Raw genomic sequence first — 16,054 nt, 5'->3', positions numbered from 1 at the left:
CCACTCTTTCTAGCATGGTCCTCTGGCTCGTCAGTCGGCTCCTTTCCTGTTCTCTTTGCTTTCTGCAGAAAGCTGTTTAATCAAGGGTGTATCAAAATACGTCTGTGTGCCCTAGTGTCAGCCACCCAGCTTCAGGGAGATTTATGACTATTTTCTGTCCATACCCTGTGATGGATTTCAGTGCTGCAGGGGTGGGGAGAGGGCAGCAAAAATACTTTAATTGCATCTGATCATGGCATCTTGCAGGCTAGCCCTGCCAGCTGTTCTGCCACAGCACCGTTTAGAGCCCACCTTTGACAGCACAGGCATATTAGCTGGGGGGTTATTGAGCACAGAGGAAAATATTGATATTGCACTCCTGACATCATCTTGGGGCTGTGTCTTCTCTCTCCGCCCTCCCTCTGTGGTGTCAGCTTCTTCCACAACAGCAGATTTCAGTCCTTCCATAGCACATCACTTACAAGTAGTAAAAACAAATTCATCCTGCCCCATTCTGTGGGCAGCATCTCAGGGTAGAGCAGAGGTGCTTTGCCTGCTCTTAGGAGATCCTTCCTTGCTGGGGACAGAAGTACACTAGTGGACCCTTTTTTCCAGCTCACACGTCGGTTTTGCTGCTAGCCAACCTCAAGGACTTCCCTTTTTCTCAGTCAATCCGGTGTTTCATTTTGTAAACAGAAGGTTGAAATGCTGCCTCTAACAGGATTGTTTGGGGAAAGAAGGGGCAAATGGAATGAGGCAAGCTGTTACTCTTACCATGCTGAAACACCCAAATTGGACTCTTAGGGGCTGGATCAGTGTGTGGGATAAGTCGGCCCTCATAGAGGGGGGATGGCCAGGAGTACAAATGCAATAAAGCACATATTCTGAAACGCCTGCTCGTTGGAGGAGAGCAACTTGAGCTGGGTTGCATGTTGAAACGATAGTAACTATTGCATCTTTATGTGGCTTTAAGTTTATTTTCTCAGGCACTCGGGACCACTGTTTGATATCTGCAGTACTGTCTGGATGTGTTTTGAAGTGTTCGCCAGGTAGCAGCTCCCAGTGCCCAGACTTAGACCTGCCTTTTTGAAGTGTTTAGCATGCGAAAGGCAGAAACTGTTTGAATCTGGAACACAGAGGTTGGAGGAAAGAGAGCCCAAAGAGGAGGGCGGCAGTGTTAAGGATGCTTTGCGTTGCTGTTCTTCCTGAAGCTTTTGCTTCTGATTTAAGAGGAACTTTAATCCGGAACATCTAGAATTTCTCAGTGCTGGGAAGTGTTTGAGTTCTTAAGAACACTCAGCTGTGTTGTTTCCTCCTCTTAATATAGCCTCAGCGAGAGATTAGAGAAGTGTTTTGTCTGAGAATCCTAGATGCTCTGCCTTGATGCATTGTCTTCCTACAGATGCAGGGCAAACTCTACTCCTCCCTTCTGGCCTGGGTTGTAATGATGAATTAAGTAGGTAAGTAATAGAGTGGTAATGAGATAACCACTGACATCAGGCATTAACTTGGGAATAAATGAAGTTACCATCCAGAACTAATGGCCTGAACTATCACTGGGCTGTAATTAATGAATGTGGTGGCTGAGATTTACAAGGATGTTTTAGGATGCTGCTTGCATGCAGCTTTGGTTTTTATGGCTTAGTTGGAGAGAAATCAATTAATGCCAAGAACTTCATGGATGGACTGCAGCTGTTCTTTGTCAGTTTGTAGCGCCCCTTTTCTGGAAGAGGCGAGACTGGTATGGATGGAGCGTCCTCCTTTTCCTTACTTCTGGGCAGTGGAAGAAGGTAGGATACTGTGGGCTCTATCTTCCTGGATAACTGACTGTTCAGTGCCTCAATATTCAGAGATGCTGCAAAGTATGTGGGCAATCTTGTTTCTTCCTCTGTTTTCTTAGGGCAAAATAGCAGGAGTCTTCATGGAAACTGTGCATTTTAAGTTAATTCTTTGCAGCAGGCTGGCAAGTTTGTTGGTAGAAGGGATTGCTTGTGATGGAGGTTCTCCAGCCAGGACCTCTGAACAGAGCTGTGACAAGCTGCCTTATTTCACACCACAAGGGTAGGACAGCTAGTTCCTTCGTCAGGTCTTCTCCTCCCTGTGTCTGTAGCCTTACCTCCTGCACGTCCTCCCTCCCTCCCTCCCTTTGTTGTCTTACTCTGGGAATCCTGGGTGGCCTGCTGTGTGATCCAATGGCTGGCTGCATCTAGTGTATGGGCATCCTGAAGCAGGAGTGAGCGGCTTACGTGTAATGGGCCCATAGTCAGGCGGCCTTATCTGGAGAGGTATCTCTCCCAGCTCACATACTTTACATGTGACCCCCGCCAAGCACTTCTGAGGTGTGTGAGTAACATTTTTGAGGCAGTTGCTAGGCGCTTACAGAAAACAGAACAGTCAAAATTCTTCATGTTAATTGGTGGGAATAATTCAGCCATCTCTATTAACTGTTGCCTCCCTAATTTTTCCGTGGCAACAACTGCTGTGTAGCAGCCCAGGTGCTCTTGGTTGGATATATTGTGATTTTTGAGCCCTCCATCTTCCAAATCACTCCTGGGTGCACGCAGGGAACATCTATAAGACCTTGGGTATCATGTGATACGTCAGATGATTTCCCTTAATGCAACCACATTCCTTTTCTATGCTGTCAGAAATGGAAAACTTTGGACACATGCATGAATTGAACCCTTGCGTTTCTTCAGTGGAAAGAGCTGTTGCTCTCTTTTTAAGATGGAAAGGTATATGGAGACATAGAGCAGTGAAGTGGTTGACCTGACAACCACGCAGGGCAGCCAAAAGCATAAATGGAGCACAGAGTCATCTGTTCCGTGGTGTTTTTTTTTTTTTTTTTTTTGGAGCATTGGTGGGTAAACAGAAGAAACAAAACAAGGCCTGGGCTTGAGTCAAAGCGGACAACTGTCTCTGCAGACTTGGGCCAAAGTTCTGAAAAGTTCAAGTGCCTGAACCACTTGGTGTAAGTAGGAAACCAAGAGCAGCTGAAAGAGTACTGAGTGTTTGTCTTCCTTCCCATGGCTGAAGCCACCACAGCTTTCTGCGAGCTGAAGGAAAGAGAGGGACCGCAGCCCACAGAAACTGGTGAGCAAAAGGCAACCTCTTCCCCTGTCACAGGGCCCAGCCTGGATGCCACTGTGAGGCCTACTTCGGGAAACCGGGCTGGTGGCTGGAAGGAGCCGGGGGTGAGGAGAGGGAAGTGGCACAGGCATTGCATCATCTTCACCTCTGTTCCTTGCTGCGAATGTAGGTGTGTGGGACACACCAGATGGGACAAACAGGGGCACTGTCCTCTCCCAAACTAGGCAGCGTCTGCCATCACAGAGCAGAGAGCTGCTACCGAGAACCAGGCATCCTCTCTTCCTGCTCCCTGCCGTCTCTCTCTGAAGCACCGTCGATGCGTATTGTAACACCGTGTCTTTTTCAGGACCCGTTTTGCAGGCCCTTTTAATGGTTCCAGGTGAAACTGAGACACAGATGGCCAGTGACAAACCCAACGCAAAGCTGCCCAGACTTGCAGGAGGGTGCCATTTTAGCTGGAAGCATTACATTTCCTTGGTGCGAGCTCAGTAGTTCCCTCCTGTGCTCAACCAGAGTAAGAAATTTCCACCCGCAGGACCAGTGCATGCCAAGACCAAACTGAACAAAGAACAGTTGATGTATCAGGCGATTTTTAAATCCTCCTCCTCCAGTCTTGGGAATTTTGCTGCTCTCAGTGCGCACAATATGGCTGTCGTTCCAAAGGAGCTCAGGCAGGCCGTTACGTGACAAGGGAAAATTAATCAGCCTGTTCTCCAGAAGACAAGTGAGCAGGAATCTTCCTCCAACTGGTTCAGAACAAAGTTAATGCAGGGAAAGCCATTAAAATTAATGCTGGTAAACAAGGATAAAAACCAGCAGCCTTGTAACAAATTTGGGCTAGGTTGGGTTTCCCAGCTGTTGTGCTGTGCACTGTATTGAAGGCAGCAGGCTGGGGGGGCTAAACCTAGCTTGGAAAGCTCTTGTCAGAGAGGACTGTGAGGTTGAGGTTGAGACAGCTAGGTTCCAGTGGCATCGACTCGTGGTCCAAGCGTTTTAATACACTTGGGCCCACTTTGTTTTTCTGGGAAGCGTGGCTCTGTTTTGTCTGACTGTCCTTACATCTTGTATTTATTCATGTAATGGTTATCTGCTCTTCTCCAGAGCCTGCCTTCAAAATTCAGGCCCTGCTCTAGGGCTCTGGGAACTTGCCCGCGTGTGGTTGCTGGCTCCACTTTTTTTTTCTTTTTTTTTTCTTTTTTTTTTTTGGTATGAGGCTATGTAGGACCTGGATTTTGGGTTGCTCGGGACAATGGCTCGCTCCAAGCAGCTAGCTGTTAGTATTCAGTTGGAGAAGGTTAAAGGAGTGTGGCAATTCTCTGCTCCATTTCTCCAGCCTTGCTCTGATTATGGGAGCATGTTCAGGCTGGGCGGAGTAAGGATTATTAGAGAAAGGGGTCCACAGTACTGGTATAGTGGGGAAGGTTCAGGTTTGGTCCCTTGTCTAGTATGTGCGTTGGGTATACGGTAAACAGGGCACAGAGCATCCCAGTTTCCTAGCGCAGGAGCTGTGTGCTGTTACTCTTTTGTAGATGGACAGCCTTCTCCAGCCCCTCAGCACACTAACATAAGCCAGCCAGCTTCACCAAAACTCTTGGCATCAGAAATTCAGCTGACTCGATGCTTTGGGGTAGGAGGGCATACTCAGGTCCAGTAAAACCAAGCTAAAATTTCTAGTGCTGGAATTAGAGTAATGGCCCATATTTTGCTGAGGTAAAGTGCTATGCCAGATATTTCCAGCCGAGTGTGGGGAAAAAGAGTGAGGTGCCTGAAGTGCTCTTCAGCATCAGAGAGATAAGGGAAAATCTGGGCTTGACAACGCTGTTTTTGGAAGCAAAAGCAGCGTAGAGGCAGGCCCAAAGCCTAAGGCCTCCTTAGGAGCCATCATCCCTGCAGGAATCCACAGGCTGCCTGTACGGGGAGACCTCAGCCTCCTTTCTCCCTTTCTCCTGTCACACTACCTGCAGGTTGCTGTCTTGGAGGCACTACAGGTGGCAGAGCAGAACTGAAGAGCTTTCTTTTGTTTTTCATAAGAAATCATCAAAGGTGAGGATGAAAAAATTATTTTTGTGGAATTGACTGTGTGAAACGTTTTTTTGTTTTGAGTGTTTGAAAACCAAAACTGTTCATGGATTTTGAAATTCATGTCCCCTCTGGGTCTCTTTGTTTTGTTTCTTATCCCCTCTTCCTTATTCCTCAGAGGGAACCATCCAAATCTAAACAGTGCATCATTTCTCGAGGAAATGCAGTGAAATCATTTTCCAGAGAAATGCAGGCTGAAAATCCTTCTGGTGTTTCATTTGTCTGAGAAATTTTTAAAAGCTTGGATGAAATGGAAGCCAGGCTGGTTCAGGAAGAGCTTTCTTGTTGTGTTTGAAGACTCACTTGGGTGGAGGGGAAAAGCGTCATTTCAGAAGCTTTTTATCAGAAGAAGCAATCTTTGATAGGCTTTGTTTGGGAGACTTGAGCTCCAGCTATTCTTTTGCTGCACGTTCTTGTATGGTACTAGGATGTGAAGCCTGGCAATCCTGCTCCGAACTCTCTGTGGCTGCTGCGTTACAGAGCTGGACCGCCTCTTACTGAGTCTTATGGCCGCAGTCCTTTGCTCTGCAGGGACACCAGTTCTGCAGGATGAGTATCTTAGCCTAGATTAGACTTTGCACCAAAGGGCTTCCCCAAGATTGAGGGATGCATCGGTGCAGAGCCGTGTCCCAAGAGCAGGAGGGACCTCCTGCAATCCCACAGTGAGGGCCCCAGGTCCCACATTCACCATTGTATTCTACTCAAGCTCTTCACCACCGGTGAAGCACCTTTCTGAGGTTTCCCAAGGCCCAATGAGGTTTGGAGCCAGACATCCAAAAGGCGGACACAGCAGTGGTAGCCATCATAAAGGCCCCTGCAGTTTTCCCAACTGTGAGACAGGTATGCTTTGATGGTGTGCTCTTCGAGGACTTACTCACAGCTTTCTGTTCCCTCATGCAACAAGGAGTAGTGGAAAACAACCAGGCTGTGCCTGAAGTCAGAAGAGCTGATCTGTCACATCCCAAGAGCTCTCCTGGGGTTTTCACGGCTCTTCTCATCATCTCCCTGGGATGTCTGAGAGGTAGCTTGATCTGAGGCAAGGTGAATCTCAGGAGCAGAACTGAGCTGGAGAGGCATAGGCCCTGTGGATGCCTCACTTGGGACAGGAGAGGTTCCTGCCGCTGACTGCTTTGCGAGCTGCTGGCTCTGCTATCAAGCGCTGGCCGGATCCACAGCGTAACTGCTCATCTCCCGTCCCTGCCTACTCTGGGCCCCGCATGCTGCTTCTCCTATAAATAGCCCAGCGGGCAGCAGAGCACAGAGCCACTGCAGATGGCCCCGAGTTCCACGTGCAGTCATGTGTGAGATCCCAGACAGGGGCTGTCAATTCCTTGCCTAGAGCCACCTATGAAACCTCATTAAAAACGATGTCCTCTTCCGTAACCCCCAACACCCCCTCCCTTCCTATTTCAACTTGCCTGCATTCAAGCACCCTTATTAAACATGCACTTCTAAGCAAGGAGCGCTGACTTCCCCTTAATTGAGGCATAATAATTAGAGCATTAACACATTAGGAGGGTGAGACAGCATGTTTAGCTTTTGTGATTAATTATCTGAGGGTTGTAATAAGTTGTTAAGACATTAATTACTCTGGCATGTTTATTGCTCTTTATTGCAGAACAGGCACTTCGTAGCAGCAAGTGCCTGGGTGTCTGGAAATACAGCAAGAAGTGGGCTGGGCAGAGGAGACCACCTACTTGCCCATAATGCAGCGTGAGCTGTTGGTGACGGTGGGCAGGGTAGGACCATTCTCCTGAGTGGACCTCAGTGACCGGATAGGTTTATTTTTCTTACATCTCCAGGAGGCCACAGATGGGAGAAGTGGTATCTGTGTCCCTTCAAACAGGCTGCTGTGGGGTTTTCTTTAGGACCTGGAAGGTCCTTTTTGAGCTTTTCACCTGGATTTTTCTTCTCTTTCAAATGAATTCTTTCCTTTTGGATGGTTTGAGCTTTCCCTCATTTGGATCTGCGTTTTCCCAAGTCTAGGCAGTGTGGCTCATCCTCTGTCTGGATCTTACGAGGAAGTTTGTCTGTATTACAGATAAGCTGAAGTTCAGAGTGTCCGCAGTGGTCAAGGAATGAACAAGGACCCCAGTGCCCTCACTCACTCCTATTTTGGATGAAAATTTCTCTGGTGAACTGGGAGGTAAACTGGAGGAGAGTTTTGCTCTGGCTGCGGGAGCGGATTGTGTGCTGCTGAAGCTGTGGCAGAGAGAAAAGGCAGCCAAATCAGCGGAAAGGTGTGGAGGGCATGTTCCTAACCTTGTGCACTTGCCATGAAACGTTTACAGTGCTTGATCCTCCCCACCCCAACCTCCCTTTGCAGTTCTCTGAGCTGGGAAGAACACGGGAGACCTGATAGCAGCCCCAGCCACCATCATGGAACAAGAAATTTGGGAAGATGATGAAAGACAAGAAGGTGGGGAAGCTGTGAAGTTTGTGTGTTTGATACAGATTTTCTTGGGACCCCCTTAGAGTTGATGCTTCTGGTTTCTAGCTTCAAGGAGGGTAGAGACAGAATATTCGTGTTGATTTTTCCCCTTTAGCCATGGTTCTCCCTTTTCCAAGGGAAAGTGTTTGTCAGACTGGAAAGTGAATGTTTCCTTGCTGTACTCTAAGGAGGAGGGAGTGATGCAGCTCAGCTGGGATTGATGCCATCCACAGGAGTTGTCCAGCCTGCTTCAGCAGTAGAGGCACCAGGCACAATGCAAGGACTTGGCCACGTCTTGCGTTAGAGAGTCCTGAATTGTTCAGGGGCGTGTTCTTTGTGTGATCTTCCTTGTCATCCTTTTGGCGTGTCCCTTGTGGCATCAAGCCAGCGTGAGAGTAGAAATGCCGAGGTTTCTACCACGCGCTGGAGTCAGCAGCATAAGCGACCTGTGCTCCACGTCTGGAGAGCGCTGAATTTCCTGGCAAGGGGACCCTAGAAAGAGTGCGGGTAAGGTCTGGGTTCCCAGGGTGAGGAGGCTCTTGCTATGTGCTCATGCTATTGCAACATGCGCTTGTGTCTTGGGCAGCAACTGATGAATCCCAGGGACAGGAAGGGGCTCTTCTGCCTCTATGGTCCAGTGTCAGAGTTATAACATACCCATGATCCCATCCAGTCTATTTCCAAAGGATTGACTCAGTGATCTCTTTCACTTGTGACTTCTACCAGCTTGAGCTGGTGTAACCATCACTCAGTTGCCTCAGTTGCTGGGAAGGTGCTGTTACAGTCCCAGGTGCGTGCTGGGATCCATCTTGTGTCAGCTGAAAGCAGTCTGCTTCCTTCAGCACATTGGAGCCTATGCCTGCCTCTCACTAGCCTAGCCTGAATTTGGCATTACTGTCAGATGTCTGATTTCTGCATTCAGAAAGTGGAAATTGTCAGCCTGGCATTTCCCGCTCAGCTCCTAGGGACAAAGCAGGTCATGACTTATGCGTTTTATCATTAAAAAGATAATTTCCTCTAGATGTATGCAATAAGACAATGGCACTGACCTGTAATCCTGGCATTGCACAGCATTAATGATTTCCCTTTGCAGGTAATAAGCAGCAAATGTACACGTTTTGGGGAGATCTGAATTTTTTTTTTTTCCTTTTAAGCTTGCTGGCTTCCTAGACCAGACTTAATTAGCAGACCTCATTATTTCCTCAAATGTAACTTGACTTCCATTGAATAAGAATTGTTCAGTGGATGGGGAGCAGCAGAGCAGTGCTGCAATATTCATATTGTTTTAATTGCAACATTAACATTTCATGCAGCTCTTGGCATGTTTTCAGGTGCAGCCCTTCAGCTCAGTGCAATGCTGTGAAAGGTTGGATCCGAACAGTTAGGACAGAGTGACTAGAAAACACGTTTTGCCCGTCTTTCCGTCTTTTGTGCTGTAGCATATTTAACTAATCTTTTTGCAGAGTTGAAACCCTGCAGGTATACACTCTGTATGGTCCACTGGACTGACAGCATCTCCGCAGACTTGACCTTTACCAGGTGAATCAGAGAATTCCCAAAATGTGTCTGTCCAGCTGGGCCATGGTCACATATGAGCTGGAGGAAAATTGGCTATTTTCCACTTCACAATTACTTCCAGGGTTCTGGACCATCAGATGCCTGAGGCTGGAAGTGACACTATGAACAGATAAAGACTGGGTCAGTAGAGACCCTAAATGAGCGCGTGGATTGCCCACTCTGTCCCCTAAATGCATATGGGGCTTGGCTTTCTTGCACAGCAGGGTCAGCAAATGGGGCAGATAAAACTGAATTGCTGGACTCTGCAAGCTCCTGTGACCTTCACCGCCTTGCCATGTACCATGCAAGAACATTTGCCACTAATTGTTTCTGATTGCACTTCCCTGTCATGTAATGGAGAGCGCTGTGATCACTGACGGGAAAGTTCCCTGGAAGAGGGACTCCAGATTCCACCCTGAAACTGCCCAATTAGGGTGTCCTAATTGGGTCGCTGAAACAAGGTGATCAGCGAAGGCCAGTCATCAGCTCTAGTAAGTGGCTTCTTAGCATTGCTCTCAGAAGGCTGTATCACACTGAGTGATGTGTGTGCTGTTTAATTGCTTGGTAGTGGTGGAGGGTGATCGGCCCTGTCCTGGGCCTGAGAGGCTGGGAGATGGATCTGCCCTTGCTGGCCAGAGCTGATGCACGTTTTATGCATGCCTTGTTTCTAACATCTGTGCTGCTGGGGTGTGAGCCGGTAGTCATTGCTCTGCTCCCACAAGCCCTGGCCTTCAAAGAGAGCTAAGAGGCTGTTGTGTCCCTCTCTACGTGTAAGTGAAAGGGAAGGGTTACTAGGGCGCACTCTGTCCTTGGGGGGAAGGTTGAGCTTTGCACCCACACTGCTGCCTTCCATCTCTGTGCTCGATGGGCTTGCGAGTCTGCACTGAAGCTGGTGTGTGGGTCTGGTCCTGAGCAAGCGGGGTGTCTAGAGGGACAGACTCCCTCTCCCTTACAATGTAACAAATGCCACTAACTGGTTATCCTGCTACTGGACAGCTTGATGTATAAGTGATACTGCCATGAGCTCTGTAGCCTCTCGATTGCGTTCCTGGCATTTGCTGGCAGCAGTCTGTGGATGAAACTTCTTGCTGGAAGCTGAAATCTCTGTCCACACGCTAGAGAGGAACTGGGGGTGTCACAGGAGAGAGAGAAGCTCTCTGCCCATCAGTGCTCCTCCTTGGAGCTGGCATGCCCCTTCCATTTCAGGCAGCATCTGAACTCATCCATATGGCTGGGATTGCAACAGTACTCTGTAAATCACCAGTGAAGCTGTAAATGGAGCAGCTATTCCCAAAACATTCAATAGCAAAAGATGTAGGCTGGTGAATTGAGCACACCAGGACCTTGACATGGTCACTGGGAAAAAAAGCAAGGAAAAAGCACACAGCCTTTTTCCAGGGACTTTCCAGAGGTTAATGCGCCATTTTAGCTGGCTGGCTCTCATTTTAGCTGAGCATGTTTAAAAACTCCAATTAGTGTTGCGTGCAGCAGAATCCATGAAGTCTCATTTCCCAAGGATGTATAGCTTGGTTTTGGATTCTCTGGTGTCTAGTAAGCCACTTGTGGTGAATGAAGCAGCTTCCCCAGCTGGGATATTTATAGCATCTCTCTCCCACACAGATTGTCTGGTGTCTAATAAGGGATGATACACTGCAGTTTGGAAGGCGCTAATAATCTCTCTCCTCTGTTTGACAGTCTGCTCCCATGAAATTTATAGACTCTGACTATCTCTGAGACCTCTGTCTCTCTGTCAGATCAAGTTGAAATCTGTTTGCAGTGTCAGAAGTTACTGGGGAGTGGGCAGGTATTAGACTAGTTCAACAAGCTTGCATATGCTTTACATCTCCTGGGGGATTAGACTGAAAGTGCATCTGGCTCTGGTTCCCGCAGATGCGGGATGCAGCTGTGGCTCTGTTTGCCAAATTGTGATTTTGGGAAGGCGAGATGGTTAAGTGAGAGGAAGGAGATGAGCTCGGAGAATACGCGGGAGAGCTGCAGTGCCCCCAGCCATCTTGCACAGGGTTGCCATGCTGCAGGCTAGTCAGACGGGGCTGCGCTTCATGTGCCGGGGGCGATGATCGCGAGTGCAGAGCACGGCCTCTGTGCGAAGCAGCCCCCGCGGACGAGAAACGAGCAAGCCCGCAACTCCAAGATGGTGTGAAGGATTGCCCGCCAGAGGGATAACGAATGCCACAGCAGGAGATGGAGCATTGCTCTGAGGCCATTCATCCCCTTTATCGCCCTGCTAACAAGCCCCAGAGCGACTTCAGAGAGACTTCTTTGGAGCAACCCATCCCTCACCCCTGGTGATGACTGGGTGCTGGAGCTCAGAAATACATCATGTGGCAGAAGCTCTCTGCAGGAAAGCACAGCCTCCTCCCAATAGCAACCTTGTTTGCTCCCCAAGTCCAGATGTTATCAGTAGCGACCACGTGCTGGGTCTGGCTTTGATGGCATGGGAAATGAGCCCTCCTTCAGGCTCTGTGTAGTGCCAGTTAAGAGGTCCAGATTTAAAGTACTTATGGGCAGCAAGGGCCTCACAGCACCCTTTGGAGGATGGCTGTGTCCTAGCTCCCAGCTAGGAGAGCAGGAAGATTTATACCAGGCCAACAAGAGTCTGGAGCCGCGGGCTGGGAGGTGAGTTGGTTCTGCTTCGCTTACAGCACAGCTGAGTCTGTGCGTGAGTCTTGGGTGAGGAGGAGAGGGCAGGAGTGATGTGCTCTTCGTGAGAGCTAATAAAGGCTAATTCATCCCTTTGCTCCAAGACAGTAGGAAGCATTAGTGGCTGGCTGAGTGCCTCCTCCTTCCCCCGGCTCGGGGCAAAGTGTGCCCTCCTGCAGGGGGGAAAATGTCTCTGTCAGCGGTCTGTGACTGCACGAACAGGCGGCCCGTGGTGCTGTCTGCAGCCAGCATCCCTCCTGTGAAGGAAAGCCAGCCACACAGCCTGGACGGGTGGGCCTGGGATTGAGGATGGAAATCCCTTGGGCAATTTCCCGTGCTGGGCCTCAGCTCCGAGCAGGCTCCTCTGCTTCTTCTTAAGGGTTTGGGCCACAGCTCAGGAGAGCAGAGGAAAGCACCAGCCCTGACTTCACCAGGCTGGCAGAGACCTCCAAAAGGGCTGTGGTTGTTTGTGCCGAACACCCCCGACAAGCAGCTTGGCTGCGTGAGGCAAGCAAACGCTGTCTGTGTACTGTGCCAGCAGGTACGTGGTGTGCCAGCCCTGCGCGCTCTTCTCTACCCAAGTGATTGCATTTGGGTTACAGCGCACAGTAGGTGAGCATTAAGTAGAGCTAATTGCCAGTAATTGGAAAACTTTTTCTTTTTCCTTCTGCCTCCGTTGCCTTTAATTTCTCCTCTTCCAGATCTGACTGTTCAAAGATGCGTTTTGCATGGTCCATGGTAACCACCCCACATCTAGGGCTAGTGGCAAGCAAGGTTGGGGGAGATGGGAAGGGGAGTAGGAGAAGGGAAAGCAAACAGGAGAGACTGTGTTGTGTTTGTGTGTCCTCAACAATGCTGTTAGTTTAGGAAGAGGAGGAGAAAAGTGCAAAGCCTTGCTAGTAGAGGGTGCAGAGACTGCTGTGACAGGCAACTGGGTTGCTCTAGCAAGGACCAAAACAACAGAAATGCAACAGCAGAGGGAGAGCTGTGAGCTGAGGCTAAGGAGCTTTGTGCTTTTTAGTTCCAGCTCTGACTTATTAAAGTCACTGGGGAAGGCCGGCTGCTTCTCAGTGCCTCAGTTTCCCCATCTGGAGAAGTGGGCTGTGACTGCTGGTGTACATAGGATTTTAGGAATGAAGAGCCAAATGGCAGATCTTCCTTCAGACTGGCTCCTCTTCCTCCCTACCCCCAGGCCCTGGAGGCTTCAGAGGGAAAAGAGAGCCACTTCTCGCCAAAACCTGGAGGTGTGCGGTCAGGGTGTGAGTAGGAGATGGGAATGAGGTTCATACTTCTCTCCCTTTGGCAGTTCCCATGTGTATGAGGACTCCAAGTAGTTCGGCAACATCCATCACATTCCCACCACTCTGTTCGTTTATAGCAATGAAATGTGAAGTGCCTGCAATCTCTGCTGGAGAAAGGCTGGGTTTCTCACGCTGTTGTGTAGGTGGGGATGGTCCAGAGCACGTTTGCAGAGCTGTCTGCCCCCTCTGCTAGGCTCTGGAACAGAGGAGGAAGTGTTACATGGTTACATGGTGTGTTACAGGGCCCTGTGCGCCCTTGAGCATGAGCAGGCAGGTATACCAGTAAGAGAATTGTAATCCTAACCATTTCTCTGTGTTCTTCATTGACAGGTCTCAGAACATTTTACAGGGGAGACTAACACTGCGGATTGGAAAATTTCACTTCTTGAGGCTTCCGGAGACTTGTTCAAAGCAGCCAGAGGAGCCAAGGATGTGGCCTGCAAACGTTGAGTCCGTATCACGTGCCATAGCTCCAAGGCCCAAATATTCTGCGCTCCTGACCTTGGCGTTTCTCCCAGGCTGCCTGCACTGGCCGGGCTGGCAATGGGGAACTCGTTGAAGGCCAGTCACAGCGCACAGAGCAGTTTCAGGACAGGTCGTTTCTCATGGCCATGCGTGATCACCTGCACTACCTCTGGGGCGGATTTCTGACACATGAGATAGCCCTTTGAAGTGGGCAGAAAGGGTTGAATTTGTAGGGAGGGCGCTCTGTTCACAGTGTGTGAGGCAGTGTGGATCCCTTCTCCCAAAGTGGACTCTCTTCACTTTCAACTCCAAGTTTCGGAAGGAGTTCATTTAAAATTGGGAACATATGGCGCTTTTTCTTCTTTTGCTGGCACCATTAAACGTCAAGTTGAAGGGAAACATAATACATCACCCTCCTCGTGGGCTGCCATTCAGCCAAGAGTAACAGAGATTAGCCTTCAATCACACAGGGGCTGGAGCTGAAGGAAACCTTCCCGAGGACACAGTGGAGAAATATTTTCATTAGCGGAGGAGAACCTGACAGAGATGAAGTGCACTCTCACCTCGAACGCCGGACCTCTCCCCTGCCTGATGTTAACAGGATGAGGAAAATGCTAACGAAGGAGCTTGTGCCAGCTGCAATATTTTAAGTGCTGTCTGTATCCAGATGTGAGAAACAGCTGTGATGCAGCTAAAAAGCACTTTTATAGCCCAGTGTGGGGCAGCGTGGTTTTTTTCCTGCCTGTTGACCAGTACTCACTGCTGGAATCAAGCTGGCTCTCTCCAAGCTGTCAACTGCATGGAAGAAATGGGTGTTAGGTAGAGAGCCATGTACCCGAACAGGTACCCTAGCATAGGTCAGAAAAAGATGTCCTTGGGTGATAAGCTCCAGGCTCTAGGAGGTATCATGGACTCTGCCTTCTACATCTTTTGGAAATATGTCCAGACTGCCTTTAGGGTTCTGAGGTTTTCTCTGCTTCTCTCCCTGGAAAGCAGTTTCACAACCTGCAACCCACTATCACCGCCACAATCATCTCTTAGTCTCCGTCCTCCCAGGGCAATCAAGATGCTCAGGACTCACTTTTGCTGCTGGTGTCTCTCTTGCGTAGGAGAAACAGAGCCTGTGCCCCAGCTTGGCGCCTGGCACAGAACTGTCTTTCCCAGTTACTGTGAATTAGCCGCCAGGATCTCTGCGATCGGAGTCTACCTTCCCCCACCTTGGCTATCTCATCTCCCTGGGGCCAGCATGCTCCCGACAAAGCTGTGATCCAGTCTCTTTCACTCACCGTTGAAGGATGCCTCGGCTGGTCCTTGCAGCTTGGAGGGAAATCGTTTTGTGTGTCACACTCCTTTGTAGGGCAAGAAAAAAAAAGGAAAAACAGAAGAAAAAACAAACAGCAAAAAATCTCCCGCCATTCTGAGTATTTTTAGCTTTGCAAAGGAACATTAATATCTTTTTTTTTTTTTTTTTTAAATCTCCCTGAAAACTATTCCTGCTGGGGCTGCCTGCGATACTGCATTAACCTCAGCACGTCTCTGCTGTGAAGGCGACCCAGTGCCCAGCACTCCCAAAGCCCCTGACTCGCAGGGATCCTCATCTCCTCTCCCCTGTCCTGTTTCCTCTGGGAAAGGTTTCATGGCAGGAGTGTGAGAGGCTCAGAGACTCTCGCTTCTGAGCTGGGTTTTATTGGGAATCTGATCTGAGCTCCCTGAGATGGAGGCAATGCAACCCAGCAGCTTGGCAATGCAACGCCCAGCAGGCGTTGATTCGGGACACAAAATCGGTTGGCTTGTCATTTTGCCTTTGCTGCTAACTGGTTGGGCAAATCTCTAATTGCCCTATGCCTCAGTTTCCCCTTTTGAAAACAAGGAGAAGAAAAAGGTCCTGAACTGCTTTCTTGAACAGCTTTAAGATCTCCCTCCCCTACCCAGGAAGAGCGTTAAGAGGACAGCTGCGCACTCTGACTTTTATAGTAGCTAATAATGCTATTTCACAGGGACAGTCCTCACATTAAGGTCTCTTTCATTTTTCCTGCCTTCCATTGTGAACTGAGAGCAGCCAAAATGAGAGGAAAACTTGGCTCTTGAGCTTTTTTCCCTGAACCCTTCACCTGGCTTGTTTTCCTTTCCTCCTACAGTCTCGGCTGGCTGAGTTCCAATGCCAAGCTATGGAAAGAAAAGGCACGTGCTGGCTTACGGAGCAAGAGAAGCCCAAGAAAGAATAGTTCTGGAGGCAGTGAGGCTGGGAGGGGACACAAGTCAGCTGCTCTGACGCTTTTATTATGGAGTGAGGCTGCTTGGGAATGAATGTTGAAGTGTATGTTGCTGGATGACGTTTCTACCAGGTCCCAGTAGTAAGCTTCACCAAGCCTTGCTCCCTAGCCCGGCTATCGTCCGTTCCCTGGGCAAGGAGAGCACGTGTCAGCTGGAAATACCACAGGCAACAGGGCTACCTGGGGGTGAATCCTTGCAATGCACTCGTTGGTCTTGG

At 49.3% G+C, this 16,054-nt stretch overlaps 1 long non-coding RNA gene across 7 annotated transcripts in view; it reads left to right on the top strand.

The window, feature by feature from the left end:
* LOC104142647 (uncharacterized) overlaps positions 1-16,054 on the top strand; it is a 120,390-nt gene that overhangs the window by 87,533 nt on the left and 16,803 nt on the right. For 5 of the 7 annotated variants that reach the window (XR_011142443.1, XR_011142445.1, XR_011142440.1 and 2 more), the window contains one exon: positions 13,429-15,744. This is a non-coding gene — a long non-coding RNA (uncharacterized lncRNA). Of the gene's footprint in view, positions 1-5,033; positions 5,113-13,428; positions 15,745-16,054 lie in introns of all 7 variants that reach the window. The other 2 variants (XR_011142444.1, XR_011142442.1) reach the window with 1 other exon arrangement.

This window comes from Struthio camelus, chromosome 8 (assembly GCF_040807025.1).
Source record: "Struthio camelus isolate bStrCam1 chromosome 8, bStrCam1.hap1, whole genome shotgun sequence".
Classification (NCBI taxonomy): domain Eukaryota; kingdom Metazoa; phylum Chordata; class Aves; order Struthioniformes; family Struthionidae; genus Struthio; species Struthio camelus.
The sequence above is the reverse complement of the archived record's forward strand: the minus strand, read 5'-3'. Positions and strand labels throughout refer to the sequence as shown.